Raw genomic sequence first — 10000 nt, 5'->3', positions numbered from 1 at the left:
TGCATAAAGATTCTAAAACAAATAAATAAAAAGGATGAAGAAGGAGAGTAAATTGATTAAAGATTCTGTCGTGTGTTTGCCAGTGTCACGTTCACTAATGCGCCTCTGTTCTCTCCAGGTGACGGTGGTGGTGGTGGTGGTGGTGGTGGCGGTAGCGGTAGAGGCTCATGAAGGCAGGAGGAAGGGCGCAATACCTAACCTGGTAAGTCTTTTCTTCATATTTTTACTTTCACAAATTAGATAGAGGTTTTTTTTTTTTTTCGTTTATTTATTTTTATTTATTTATTTATTATTATTTTTATTTATTATTTTTATTTATTTATTTTTTTTTTTATGTTATCGTGTGGTTTTGAGAGTTGATTTATGCCGTCTCGCTTGTTGGTAGTTGAGTAGCTGTCGTTATGTACTCTCAGGTGACATTACAGACCAAATTAATCTTTACAATTACAATAGCATACGATGTTAAGAAATTTCCATAAATACCGTAGCATATCATACGAGCTTCCTTATTTCTACGTAGGTATTTAGTGATAGATTGAAGGGGTTCATTATAGAGATGACAGCTTAATTGAGTGTTTAGAATTACAACAGCCTACGATGTTAAAAAATCTCCAAAAGTTTTCCTCTTCCAATGCAATTATATTCAAGCAGTTTTCATTATAACGATGTCCATGTTACGTTTCCCTTTCATCACAAATAAACTTCCCAGAACAGCAGCAACATACAGACTCAGTAATGACAAATTTTGAAAGTTACCATAGTAGTTGTAATCTCTTTTAGCTGCTCCATACAGGTGTCGCCACAGCGGATCGCTCTTCATCTTACTCTGTCTTCTTCGTCTTCGTCTATCACACCCATCACACGCTTGTCTTCTTTCAGTGCATCCTTCTCCTCTTTAATCTCACAGGCAGCTTCGTTTGGCCTAGTAATGTCGTTGTTGTCTGTTTTTTACTTTTGTATTTCTTTCTATCCTCTTGACTGGTGGGTCATCTCCAGCATCCTCCCTCCCACACTCATCTCGCCCCTGCACACAGCCAATCCACCTCAGTTTTGTTTCTCTAACCGTGCCTAAATTAGCGCGCGTGTAGTGTCTTTTTAGCAGGCTCACTTCAATTTTTTCCCTTGCTTGTCATGTTTGGGGCCATGTTTCCTGAAGGTGATGGTGAATAAAACCACAGAGAAAATTAAGGCCTCAGATTTTGACTCATGCGAAATGGGAATCAGAACGAACCCTGAAACTGATACTTCTTGTTCAGTTTCGTTGTTCATTCTCCCTCGACGGAAACATCTCGGAAAACAAAACCACTCAGCCCTTGTCGTGGTTTTGTTTTACAGCGGGTTGACATTTTAAGGATTATTATTTTTTCCGAGTGGAATTTTTTGACATCATGAATTGGATTTTGAAACGTTTTGGTAACTTGGATTTGACTCTTCCTTGTATCCCTACATGTGCCGCGTTATTTTCGGGTATCCTTCGAAAAAAACACAAAGGTTGTCTATTACTGCTGTATAATATTGTGTGGTCGAGTATTGTTGCTGGTACCCCTCGAAAAAAACACAAATGTTGACTATTACTGCTGTATAATATTGTGTGGTCGAGTGTTGTTGCTGGTACCCCTCGAAAAAAACACAAATGTTGACTATTATTGCTGTATAATATTGTGTGGTCGAGTGTTGTTGCTGTTAGCTATTGTTTTACTTCTCTGTATTGTTGTCATAAGACTTGCCATCCACTAAATACAAGTTTCGGCATACGCGTCCAAGAATCGTCAATGAAAAACAAAACTACCATTAGAATCAACTAATTATCTCTGTGCCCTTTCAGAATAACCCCTATGAACGAACAAACCATTTCAGAATACAATCTCATGTCATATACTGCATTCCTTTATCATGACCAGATGGAGGAGAGAAGAGGGTGACTGAGCGCCTCAAAAGACTTTCCCATTGGTCAACACTAAATCGTGACCTAAATAACAGAAAAAAAAAGTGTAAGCAAACGCGATAATAGACTCTTAAATGGAATCTCCTCAACTCTTCAGAAACATCACGAGAACAAGTTAGAGAACATCAAGAGATTCCAAAACCTTTCCTACATCATTGTGAATACGAATGGGTCTTACCTGAGAGGGAGAGAGAGAGAGAGAGAGAGAGAGAGAGAGAGAGAGAGAGAGAGAGAGAGAGAGAGAGAGAGAGACGCTGTGAATGCTGATGGACCCTTTAAGTTGTTTTTTCCCTCCATTTTAGTTCGTCTCCAAAGTGAGAGGAGGTATCAGACAAAATTACGAAAGAGGAGGAGGAGGAGGAGGAGGAAGGAAAAAGGATGGAGCGAGAGAGAGAGAGAGATAGAAGAGTGAAATGGGAGTGGAGAGAGAAAAAAAATATGAAAGAAAAAAGTAGGACTGGGAAAAGGAAAAGAGACGGAAATGTGGAAGAAGAAAAACACGTGTGATAAGGACTAGAGGGAAAGGAGGACGGATGGAGAGAGAGAGAGAGAGAGAGAGAGAGAGAGAGAGAGAGAGAGAGAGAGAGAGAGAGAGAGAGAGAGAGAGAGAGAGTGTGTGTGTGTAGAGTGAAGGGAAGAATCTATAGAAAAATAAGAGTAAGGAAGAAAAGGTTAAAAATAATGAAGAAGAGAAAAGAAATAAGAACGAAGATAAAGAATCGTGGAAATAAGAAAAAAGATCAAGATTAGAGCACGAATGAAAAATACACAGCATAATACAACCCAGTACAACTTCATTCACTCAAAAAAGCTAAAATGTTACTTTCAGACAGAGGAACAAATTGCAAACCGACATTTTCCTGCGACAAGTGACACACGGGCGAGGAAGATGAGAGGTCCGGGCGGGTAAAGACAAGACGCGAGGCTGACAAATCGGCGCAGGAGGCACAGGCGGCGTCATAAAGCACTGGTAATAACAGATCAGTTTTCCGCTGCTGGGGTGAGGGTTATATTGCCGGGCGAGGAGAGAGTGGGAGTGGCGATAGGGTGCGAAATGGCGCCTGGTGTTCCTTATGGTGCCGCAGTACTAGAGAGAGAGAGAGAGAGAGAGAGAGAGAGAGAGAGAGAGAGAGAGAGAGAGAGAGTTGCGGTGGTGGGTTTGGCTGTTTACCAGGAAGGCACGGAATGTTATAAGCTATGCATGGTGTGTGATTGTGTGTTGTAGCTCTTCCTTCTTCAGAGCCTTGACATTCCAACCTGTGAGACCCCGTGTCCTCCCATGATGGAGCCACAGGCGTGACACTCCGTCTTGCGAAGAAAGACGCAGGTGGACCGAATAACTGCTCACCGTTATGATGAGTGAACGCTGGATAGGCAGGTGAGACATGGTGACGCCCAGTGGGAGGTGGCTACATAGTTGTGCGTGGGGTGACTTGAAGCGAGGAATAGGAGGTGACGAAAGAAGATAATGAGAGAAGTGTAAACAGTAGGTATAGTCTTGGTTATGAGTGGATATGTGGGGGTGGTGCAGCACAGGATATAGCGTAACTTTATTTCTCTAACGTTTCAACAACTGTCTTCCTTAGAGTTGTCGAAGCGTTAGAGAAATAAAGTTTTTCCTGGTATATCTTCTGCTTCATTACCACAACCAAATCTATACAGTCTTGCTTATATTGACACACTGTTCTACAAAAGATTTACAATGGCGTGTTTCTGAACATAGCAGAGTTTAGTGATCCTGAGTTCTTTTAACGGCATCATTTTAGGCTCTTGGCGAGACAGTGCCAAACCACGACCCAGGGAGCCTAAACGCAACACTCAGTACTCATTCACTGCTGGGAGGACAGAGACACGGCCCGGGTGTAAGGACAGACGGAAGAGAGGTATAAGGAAACCGTTAATTTTTCTCCGCTTCAACTTTAGTGTGGTGTGAAGCGGACATCAATACAGCTGGTTTCTCTCTTCTCTAGCTGACTTCTTTTCAAGTTTTCGGGAGCAGCAAAATAGCGAGGTTTCTTTTCATTTCACCCTTACGTAGCCATCCTCAAATATAAAAAAGTGTCAGAGCAAAGAGGAAAGGAGAGAAAAAGAGATCTGGAAGCGTGGGTTATAGAATCTTACACGGAATCTTACTCTGTTGAATTAAAAAAGGGAAAGTATACGTCTAGGCTTTATGTGGCTGTGGTAGAAGGCAGAGAGGAGGCAAAGGAAAGAAGAAGGTCTGTAAGTGCAAATAGTACCAGACACAGGGTATTACAGCAGGCTTGGGCGAGGTGGTGAAGGGTGAAGGGACAACCTGCGATTAACTGCTGATGAATGGTAAAGTCAAAAGGCTCGACCCTGCTCATAAACAGACAGAGAGTCCCCCCTAAGCCTGATTTAAGCCCAAAGATGACAGTAATGTCGTGATAGCGGCGTGCTGGTCTGACAGACACGCGATCACCACCACCACCACCAGTAACACTACTACTTCCTCCGCCATCACCACCAACACTACTACTACTGCTACTACTACTATTACTACTACTACTACTATTACTACTACTACTACTACTACTACTACCATCTACACGAAATACAAAGTTTCTAGCAAATGAGAGAGAGAGAGAGAGAGAGAGAGAGAGAGAGAGAGAGAGAGAACAAGATGAAGAAAAAAAAGACTGGATAAATGGAAAAAAAAAATAGATTGTAAGAATTTTTAATTAAGGTAAGTAATTTGTGAAAAGAACAATAAACAATATGAAATTATACTCAAGCACGTTTTAAGCTAAGTTCCCGTGACAAATAAATAAATAAATAAATAAATGAAAATAAAAACAGCAGCTTTTCCTCTTTTATTGCGAGATCTTATTTATTTATTTATTATTTATTATTATTATTATTCTTATTTATCTATTATTATTTATTTATTTATTTAGTTTTTACTCTGGTTTACCTCCCTGAGCAGCTCTAAGGGAGTTTCTCGTGTTCCCAGTGCAATTTCACGGTCATGACTATATGTTTTTTTTTTTTTTTCAGTTCATGTTTAAATCAAAGCCAGAGCTCGTGCTTTATTTGGGATGGCAATTTCACGAATGATTTTTCTTTTTCCATATCACTTCCTCGAATTAAGGTCAGATTTTATCCCTTTGATAGACTTACGAGTAATGGCGTCAGGTGGTAAGTTCTCAGTGAATGTAGGTCAGATGGTCAACGAGCTTTTTGCAGTCTCCTCTCTCTCTCTCTCTCTCTCTCTCTCTCTCTCTCTCTCTCTCTCTCTCTCTCTCTCTCTCTCTCTCTCTCTCTCTCTCTCTCTCTCTCTCTCTCTCTCCGTCAGAAATGCCAGCTCACCTCTCTATCTGAGGATTAGCACTTTTAAGCCTATCAAAATTCTCCTTCAGTCAATCTCATATTTTCTTTTACTTTTAAAACTCGCTACAGTGGAAGCGACAATAAGTTCGGTTGCTTCCTTCCTTGACAGCAGCGGTAAGATACTCTACCTTGCTATAGTGGTACAGTGGAAGTGATAACATGTTCTCCTGTTCTCTTTCAAACTTAATGTTGCTGTACTAGAAGGGACAATACGAGTACATTCACCTACCTCCTTCTTTGATAGCGTTAAGACACTTTAAGATTTAACCTTGCTATAGAGGAAGCTACAAAACGTTCACTTTACTTACCTCCTTCTTCACTTTCTTCCTTCTTTAAAAAGCAGAGGCAAGACACTTTTAAAACCTAACCCTGCTGTAGTGGAAGTTATAACACGTTCCCTTGCCTCCTTCTTCACTTACCTCCTTCCTTAACAGCAGAGGCAAGACACTTTAAAACCTAATCTTGCTATAGTGAAGCCATAACACGTTCTCTTTCTTCCTTCCTTGATGGCAGCGGTAAGACTCTGTCCCTCGTGTGTGCAGTGAGGTGGCTGTGTGCTGGGCTGGCCTCTCACTTCCTCCTGCTGGACTGAGGCTGTGTTAGTTCCCTGAGGCGTGAGCGTATCTTGCGGTCCAGATGTTGGGAATCGCATCCTGGTGGTACGTGGTTTGTGGTCTTGCTTGGTGCTGGTGGTGGTGGTGGTGGTGGTGGTGGCTTTGTTTTCTTGTTGTTGGTGATGGTGTGGGTGTATTGTTGTGGTTTATTATTGTTGATGTTGTTGTTGTTGTTATTTTTGTCCGTCTTCTTGTTCTTCTTGTTTTTGTTCTTGTTCTTCTTGTTCTTCTCTTTCAAAAGGTGTTGTTGCTTCTGTAATCATTATCACCACCATCATCATCATTACAATTCACTACAACAAACATAATATGACTTCGTGTCAGATGGCAATAAAAAAACAGTATACATTGTGAAATAGCTGTCATAATTCACAGTATATGAAGAAAACATCAAATTAAGTCTATCATAACAGGTTCCAAGTATTCACCACTCTTAAAAGTGATTATATTCTCAAGTTAACAAAGGCAGAGATTGTTTTCAGGAAGTCCCTAAGAAAGGGTAATTGTTTTTTTCTTTTTTTTTTTCCAAAGTTTACAAGAAAGTCTTCACATTTATTTTCCAGCTATTTTGGCGCAAGAAAAGTCAGATTTTCTCTTAGAAGTCTGCCAGTATTTGGAAGTCTTGTTCTTAGTTTAGGTCTTATTCCTCTTGCTTTCCTTTGTATTTTATTCTTTCATACATACGATTTGTGAGTGAGTTTGAAAGTTTGAGAGAAAGAGTGGCTGCTGTCTTCTCGCTAGTGAGTGAGTGTGAATGCGAGTGAGTGAGTGAGTGAGTAAGTGAGTGAACGAGTGAATTAGTTTGTGAGTGTGTCTGCTTTGGTTCGCGTTAGTAAGTATGAATGTGTGCGAGTGAGTGTGTAACTGTGTGCATGAATGTGTGCGTTTATGAAATGGGTGTGAGTGAGTAAGTGAGTACGTGAATGAGTAATACTGAGTGGGGTGAGTGTGTTAGTCTGTTAGTTCATAGTTAACAGCTAATTATGCAACAATTCATTAGTTAGATAATATTTTTTTCATTTCTATATTTCCCATTTAGCTAACCATTACTTTTATCCTGCCATTCAGTTAACCAGTCACCAAGTTAGTACGTTCTTTCATTCAGGTATTTAATAATGCCAAACAACCAACCCACTTTTTATCCAAATCCATTGTTTTACCTTGATAATTCTTCCCCACATTTCACCGAGAATGTTACTGGACTGCATAACATAATCTAAAAATATCGCCAGTTGAATGGAATAGAATCAGTAATCAGGTTGTTAGTGCTGAGTCATTAGCGAGATGTTAATGATTAGATAGATTTATGGACGAGAGCGATAGGTGGAAATAGGTAGGTTTTATACAGGGACTGCCACGTGTAGACCTGATGGCTTCTTGCAGCTTCCCTTATTTTTCTTATGCTCTTATGTTTTACTTCTATTCGGCTTCTTATTTGAAATTGTAGTATGTCCTTATAAATTCTCTTATTCCGTGGGGAAGCAACTTTGATATTTACTTAATAAGACGTGGAAAAATTATTATGAACTCTGGTTAAATTTCATGATTTGATTTTTATACCTTAAGTTTCCTCCAAGTAAATTTCCCACACGAGCATTACACCCCTCCCCCCTACAGTAATTTCCGTCTTGAATAGATTAGGTCAGGTTATGGTAGATTATAATTATGTAACGTTAAGTAATTAAGTAAGTAATATTCTGTTAGATTACTTTAGGTTAGATTACTTTAGGTAGATTTACTTTAGGTTTGATTTAGGTTAGCTGCTGTTAGGTTAAGTTAGGTTAGATTAGGTTAGGTAATGTTACGTTAGGTCAGATCTGGTTAGGTTTAGTTAGGTTAGATGAGATTAGGTTAGGTCAGGTAATGTTAGGTTAGGTTCAGTTAGGTTAGGTTAGTTTAGGTTAGGTTCAGTTAGGTTAGGTTAGGTTCAGTTAGGTTAGATTTAGTTAGGTTAGGTTACGTTAGGTTCGGTTAGGTTAGGTTAGGTTACGTTAGGTTCAGTTAGGTTAGGTTAGGTTGGATGGAACTATTTTAGGTGAAATTTTCAAGGAGGAATCTTCATTGGTGAAACTTACTGTGATATTAGCATAGGAGCCTTTTGGTCACTTGTCCTTAAGAAATTGGAAGATGGGATGCGGCGCTGACGATCAATAGAGGAATATTAAAGGGGAGGAGGCAGGTAATCCCCCCCCCTCCCCGTGGCCTCAGGTGTGCCCGCGATTACCCGAGGGAAAGGTGTGTTGCTTTACGTGTTGCGGTGAGCGATGCGTCACGTGTGTGTGTGTGTGTGTGTGTGTGTGTGTGTGTGTGTGTGTGTGTGTGTGTGTTAAATCTTGTCTTTTTTTGTTTATCTACATATGACCGATTGACTGACTGACTGACTGACTGACTGACTGACTGACTGACTGACTGACTGACTGACTGACTGACTGACTGATTGACTGACCAACTGACTGACTGAGTGGCTGATTGACTGACTGACTGACTGACTGACTGATTGATTGACCAACTGACTGACTGAGTGGGCTGACTGACCGACTGGCAAAATGGCTAACTTATTTACCATTTAATTAATTTCTACATTTATTCACACCTCTAACTTCAGCTTTAATGCGTATTTTTAAATACTTTCCGGTACGTCTATTTTCTATCTTTTGTCTTTTATATATCACTAGGCAGGATAGAACTGCTGATGGTAGTGATGGTGGTTGTGGTGGTGGTGACGATGACGATAGAAAAGGATTAAGAGGAGGAGGAGGAGTAGGAGTAGGATGAAGATGATGATGATGATAATGAACAAGAACACGAACGAGAAGAACGAGAAGGAAAACAACAACAACAACAATAACAACAACAACAACAACAACAACAACAAACACAAGAGCGCGAAAAGAGCAAAGAAATAAACTAGGAGAGAAAGAGAGAGAGAGAAAAAAAAAAACATAGTAAATAAAGATAGAACCAAGACAAGGTTCAAGATGAGGAACGAGATTAGGAAGCTTAAAGAGGAAGAGAAGACAACAGCGAGAGCAACAAGAGTGAGGCAGGATCATTAAAGAACCCCCTGCCACCCCCGCCCCCAACACACACACACACACACACACACACACACACACACACACACACACACACACACACACACACACTAATGATGACAATGCCTAAGAAGATGAATGACTTAACTGTTTCCCACTATCCTTAAACGCTCCTTTCCTGCAAATGCTGAAGAATCTCCGTCTCTCACAGTTCACAGCTCCCTACTTCTTTATCTCTCTCTCTCTCTGCACTTGTTTGTTTGCATTGTATACATCATAGACTATATTTCACACCTCTGCTTCATTGTGGTTCTCTATATCTTCATTATATACACTATTAAATGCGCCTCATAGTTTGCTTCATCTTTGCCTTACCTCATTGTCTGTACATAATATACTTCTTTGTTTATTATACATCTTTGAGTTACCACAGCTCACCATACTTCACTTTTCATACAATTCACAGTTCATTATACTCGTTTATCGCTGCCTCTCCATTGCTCACCATATTATATGTTCATGCTGTATTATCTTTGCCTTTGCCTGTATTTGCCTTTGCCTTCCCTCGCTGTTCCCACATTTATTGTTCACTATACATCTCTTTACATAGTTCGCCATATCTCACTTTTTTACATAACACAGTCGACACTTCAGTATACGTATAGTGCTTACCACATCTCAGTGCATACATTATAAGCATTACACAGTTGACAATTCACCACACAATTCAGCGGCTTCATTAAAAATCATCACAGTTCATCACAATTTTTCTCTTAATCAACCTAACCTAACCTAACCTACCCCTGCCTAACCTAACTTAACCTAACCTAACCTAACCTACCCCTGCCTAACCTAACTTAACCTAACTAACCTATCCTAACCTAACCTAACTTAACTTAACCTAGCTAACCTAACCTAACCTTGCCTAACCTAATCTAACCTAACCTTGCCCTAACCTAACCTAACCTTGCCTAACCTAACCTAGCCTTGCCTAACCTAACTTAACCTAACCTAACCTTGCCTAACCTAACCTAACCTAACCTAACCTTGCCCTG

The 10000-nt window shown here is 40.2% G+C and overlaps 1 protein-coding gene across 1 annotated transcript in view; it reads left to right on the top strand.

Moving 5' to 3' along the window:
• The first annotated feature begins 119 nt into the window (after positions 1 to 119).
• The window catches only part of LOC135113719 (zwei Ig domain protein zig-8-like), a 40492-nt gene continuing 30611 nt past the window's right edge, over positions 120 to 10000 (top strand). The window contains exon 1 of the mRNA XM_064029244.1: positions 120 to 202. The gene's annotated coding sequence lies outside the window, so the exon portion shown is untranslated. The remainder of the gene's footprint in view (positions 203 to 10000) is intronic.

The sequence above is a fragment of the Scylla paramamosain genome, chromosome 26, assembly GCF_035594125.1.
Source record: "Scylla paramamosain isolate STU-SP2022 chromosome 26, ASM3559412v1, whole genome shotgun sequence".
NCBI classification, from domain to species: Eukaryota; Metazoa; Arthropoda; class Malacostraca; order Decapoda; family Portunidae; genus Scylla; species Scylla paramamosain.
This window is presented reverse-complemented; position numbering and strand designations above follow the sequence as displayed.